Source organism: Argentina anserina, chromosome 3 (assembly GCF_933775445.1).
Source record: "Argentina anserina chromosome 3, drPotAnse1.1, whole genome shotgun sequence".
Lineage (NCBI taxonomy): Eukaryota > Viridiplantae > Streptophyta > Magnoliopsida > Rosales > Rosaceae > Argentina > Argentina anserina.
The window spans coordinates 19,365,437-19,371,436 of NC_065874.1; positions in this window are offsets into that span (position 1 = coordinate 19,365,437).

Consider the following 6,000-nt stretch of genomic DNA (forward strand, 5'->3'; position numbering starts at 1 on the left):
GACCAATGAGTTCATTGCTTCAAAAGGACGTTCCCTTTCACTTTGATGATGATTGCAAGCTTGCTTTTGAGACTTTGAAGAAGCTCTTAACTTCGGCACCAATCATGGCACCGCCGGATTGGTCCTTGCCATTTGAGTTGATGTGTGATGCCTCCGACTATGCAGTTGGATCCGTGCTAGGGCAGAGGAAGGACATGAAGCCCTATGCCATCTATTATGCCTCACGAACGCTCAATGATACTCAACAGAACTACACCACAACTGAAAAGGAACTTCTTGCCGTGATCTTTGTTCTAGATAAGTTTCGTTCTTACTTACTTCAATCCAAAGTTATTGTTTACACTGACCATGCAGCTTTGAAGTATTTAATGACGAAGAAGGATGCCAAACCAAGATTGATTCGATGGATTCTTCTACTCCAAGAGTTCGATCTCGAGATCAAGGATAAGAAGGGCAGTGACAATGTTGTGGCAGATCACTTGAGTCGTTTGGTGAGAGATGCCGAGCCCTTGGCTATCCAAGAGAGTTTTCCGGACGAGCAACTCTTTCGAGTTGAGGTAAGTGAGCCATGGTATGCAGATATTGTGAATTATCTTGTTTCTAAGCAATTTCCGGATACTTTAGCTAAGTATTATGTTTGGGATGAACCATACTTGTGGAAACATTGTGTTGATCAAATCATTAGGAGGTGTGTCCCTGAATCTGAACATCATTCTATACTTACTTTTTGCCATTCTGAATCTTGTGGAGGACATTTTGGTTCACGTAGGACCGATCTTAAGGTGTTAGAATGTGGTTTCTTTTGGCCTACGATTTTTAAAGATGCATATCATTTTTGCATGACTTGTGATAGATGCCAACGCATGGGGAACTTAGGATCTAGGGATCAAATGCCTATGACACCGATTATATATGTTGAAGTATTTAATTGTTGGGGTATTGATTTCATGGGACCTCTTCCTAGCTCAAATGGTTTCTTGTACATACTCGTTTGTGTAGACTATGTTTCGAAATGGGTGGGAGCAAAGGCCACCCGGACTAATGATTCTCGAGTTGTTACAGATTTCCTTCGCTCTAACATTTTCTCTAGGTTTGGTATGCCGAGAGTTATCATTAGTGATGGAGAATCTCACTTTTGCAACCAGACCATTGAGGCATTGTTGAAGAAGTATGGAATCAAGCATAAGATTGCTACGCCTTATTACCCCCAAACAAGTGGACAAGTGGAGCTATCTAATCGTGAGATCAAGAGAATTTTGGAGAAGTCTGTTGGACCATCACGCAAAGATTGGTCTCAACGATTGGATTATGCTCTTTGGGCCTATAGGACGGCATACAAGACTCCTCTTGGCATGTCACCATTTCGATTAGTCTATGGCAAGGTGTGCCATCTTCCTGTGGAGCTTGAACATCGTGCATCGTGGGCTGTGAAGAATTTTAACATGGACATTGATGCGGCCGGATTGCATAGGAAGTTGCAATTGCATGAGCTTGAAGAGATTAGAAATGAGGCCTATGATTCGGTAATGGTTTACAAGGAGAAGACTAAGACATTCCATGACCGCATGATTAGGAAGAAACACTTTGTTGTTGGGCAGAAAATTCTTTTGTTTAATTCTCGACTTAAATTGTTTCCTTGTAAATTACGTTCTAAGTGGATATGTCCTTTCATTATTACTAACGTTTTTCCTTCTGGTGCTATCATGATCAATAGTATGGTGAAAGGCACCGAATTTCAGGTCAATGGACATCGCCTGAAGCCTTATTTGGAGAATATGGAGAATCATGTAATTGAGGAGACGTCTCTCCTTGATCCTACGGCCAGCAAGTGATGCTTTGGAGATAGTTTAGGCTATAGACTCTAAACTTAAGCCAATGAATGAGCCATCAACGAGTGTTTGCATTTTCTTATCCCTTATCTCTTTTTAATTTTCGTTGCTTATCATATTGTACATTGAGGGCAATGTAAGTTTTAAGTGTGGGGTGGGGTATACATCATTCGTTGTATTCTATTGTTTGATGCTTATGTGTTTCAATTTTGTTGTGTTGATTTTCGAATTTTAGTGTAATTTTTTATTATGTTTTTCGATTTTTAAGTGTTTTGTTAAGTTGTTTTTTTTAGTCCTACGTATGCCTTTAACTGTCTAGGATGAGTTGATCTTTGAATTTGTGGCTGATAGATGATCATGATATTGAAATGAACTTCATTGTATTTGATGGTTAATCGATGTGTAGATTTTGTACGAACATGTAGTAGATGAGAATTTTGAAACTTAGGTACAGAATGAGCATGTTCCTTACTTGTTTTGATTCATGTAACCTATGTGAGATTCGAGCCATACACTTGTGCCTTTCTTTGAAGAGTTTATTCTATCATTTCTTGGCTTTATAACCTCATTATATTTATTTTGATCAATTCATATGCCATAAAATTGCAATGAACTAGAGAATGTTAGAACTTACTTTGTGAAACTTTCGAAACTTTATATCATAATATACTCTGATTTTGAAAAGGATTATTGGATCTTTTTAGGATTTCCACCACTTAAGCCAAAATGCCGTATTCCCTATTTGAGCCCTGCTTAGGACACCTTAGTGTTAACCCCTTTGAGCCTACGTTAAGCCTTTTCTTTCATTACCAACATGTTATATCCCTACTTAGTATAGTTATATCTCTACCTTGTCTTTGAGGCTTGGCAGAGCCAATTTTGGATGTTAATATGGAGTCATGATTTGATTCAAGTGTGGGGTTATGCTATTGTATGTATGTATGCCATGAAAAGAGTATGAAAAGAAAGAAAAATATATTGATGCCGTGAGAAGAAGAAGAAGAAAAAGATATGTACACGGTTTTGAAAAAAATGGAAAGAATGATGAAAAGATCTCGGCATACATGTTGTTTATGTGAATTTGGAGTTGTGATGTATTTGTTGAAGGATCAAAAATGTTATACTTTAGCCTTTGTTCGTTTTCACAATGTTTAAAGTGAAGAATGAGAACAACATGATGATATTTGGCCCTTGTTTTATGGAGTATGGCGACATAAGGTGGATGTTTTGCTCTGCTAATTCTTGAGGATGACCTTTGTGATTCCTTTACCTTGAAAAATATAACCATGCTGAGCCTAAGCCTACCCTTTTTCTAAAGATCCGCATGATTCTTAAAATGAGTAGTCTTGATCTGTGGAGTTTTTTTCACGAGTAAGCATATGGCATTTGTGCATATGATTGGTATCTTTCATGAGGTTTTCGATTTCACTATATGTTTATAACTTTTGTGTGTGAAAAGCTTTTAAGCATATGCCATGTTCTTGAGAGAAACGATTTGGAGTGCATATCCGTTGTGAGTTGAATTTGAACTTGTTTTGAACATGTTGAGCTTAATTTCACCTTTGTTTCTGCCATGTCTTACTTGTTAAACGAAATCTCATGTTTATTAACCATTGAATTCATCTTATCTATTTCGATTGAGTGCTATTATTGATGCTCACTTACCTCAACTCGAAAGAGTTGCTCATCCGGAAAGCTTTCTTGGATAGCCAAGGGCTCGGCATCTCTCACTAAACGACTCAAATGATCCGCCACAACATTTTCACTTCCCTTCTTGTCCTTGATCTCAAGATCGAACTCTTGAAGTAGAAGAATCCATCGAATCAATCTTGGTTTGGCATCCTTCTTCGTCATTAAGTACTTCAAAGCTGCATGGTCAGTGTAAACAATAACTTTAGATTGAAGTAAGTAAGAACGAAACTTATCTAGAGCAAAAATCACGGCAAGAAGTTCTTTTTCAGTTGTGGTGTAGTTCTGTTGAGCATCATTGAGCGTTCGTGAGGCATAATAGATGGCGTAGGGCTGCTTTTCCTTCCTCTGCCCTAGCACGGCTCCCACTGCATAGTCGGAGGCATCACACATCAACTCAAATGGCAGGGACCAATCCGGTGGTGCCATGATAGGTGCCGAAGTTAAGAGCTTCTTCAAAGTCTCGAATGCAAGTTTGCAATCATCATCAAAATGAAAGGGAACGTCCTTTTGAAGCAATGAACTCATTGGTCTCGCAATCTTGGAAAAGTCCTTGATAAACCTACGATAGAACCCTGCATGTCCAAGAAACGATCGAACATCCCTCACATTTGTGGGGAGGGGTATGTGACGCACAAGATCTATTTTAGACTTATCAACCTCAATTCCTCTAGATGAAACAGCCTTGCGTGACCATGAAATGACATTTTTTCCAATTCAACACCACGTTAGTTTCTTTACAACGTTTAAGCACAAGTTCAACATCTCTAGGCAAGTTTCGAAATTTTCACCATAGACAGAAAAATCATCCATGAAAACTTCAATTTTAGAACCAATATACTCAGAGAAAATGTGATACATGCAACGTTGAAAGGCATGCGACGATAAGCAAACGTACCAAAAGGGCATGTGAACGTAGTCTTCTCTTGATCTTCCTCTGCAACACTAATTTGATTGTATCCACTATATCCATCAAGGAAACAATAGAAAGAATGACCAGCTAACCTCTCAAGCATTTGATCTATGAATGGAAGCGGCATATGGTCCTTCCTTGTTGTAGCATTGAGCTTCCTATAGTCGATACACACTCGATGACCGGTCACTGTCCTTTGAGGCACCAACTCGTTATGTTTGTTCTTCACCACCGTGATTCCTGACTTCTTTGGCACAACTTGAATGGGAGAGATCCACCTACTATCCGAGATGGGTTAGATCACGCCACAATCGTGAAACTTAGTGATTTCATCCTTTACAACTTGCATCATTGGTGGGTGAATGCGTCTCTGACCTTCCTTGGTTGGTTTGGCACCATCTTCAAGCAAAATTCGGTGCACACACATGGTAGGGCTGATTCCTTTGATGTCGGCTAGGGTCCATCCTATTGTCGTCTTATGTTTCTTAAGTACTTCAATCAATCTCTCCTCTTGTTCCTCGTTGAGTGCAAATGAAATGATCACTGGCAATGTATCCTCATCTCCTAAAAACGCATACTTCAAGTGGTCAGGAAGAACCTTAAGATCAAGCTTTGGAGCTTGCACCACAGAAGGAAGATTCTTGTTAGTAGTTAAAAGAATTGGACTAGGAGAGACATAGCTTACCTCACGTGCAACCTCAAGAGAGGTCACGTTCTCAAGAATGAAGGATGGCACGGCATTGTTAGCTTTCTTACTCCGAAATGTTAGAACCATCACTTGTAGATCCGGCCCCTTGGGCAATGGTTAGTGCCAACTCGTGATGTGCCAAGATATCTAGATAGTTATCTGCAAGGGAATCAAGAATGTCAACTGAAAAATAATCACTTAACTCCGAAAGAGGATACCTCATAGCTTCAAAGATGTTGAAGCTAATCACTTCACCATCGAACTCAAAGGTAAGTGATCCACTAAACACATCAATTTTTGTTCTGATAGGAGCACAAAGTGTGACGTTCTTAATGTATATATGCCATATTCTTATGCTTTGTTACTTCTTATTTAGTTTTTTTAGGTTCATATGTGTCATTTCTATGTTCTAAGGAGAGCTATTTCGAATTTAGATGAATTGATGATGAAATTGTGCTAAGTGTTAGAACTCCTTATTGAGTGATAGGAGCACTTTGTGCTACGTTCTTAATATGTTTTTACCTCTATTTGTACTTTGCTTAACCCTTATTGTTGTAATATCGAGTCATTGAGTCACAATAGGAGTCTTGGATGGTTATGGATGTGTTTTTGTGCTTAAACGAGTTTAAACGAAGAATTGGTCTAGAGTCCTAGTTTGAGTAGGAATCCTTATAGGACTAGGAAACCTAGTTGAATTAGGAGTCTTCATCTTTCTACGTTTTGGTCGCATTGGCGATATCTTGAGAGTCATGTTTGCACTAGGAATCCTTGTTAGACTAGGAAACGTACCATTTTGGAAAGTCCTACTTGAACTCAAACTCTCATTACGAAACTTTCCTAAATGAACTTCCTTGTTCTAGTAACTTCCTTATTCTAGTAAG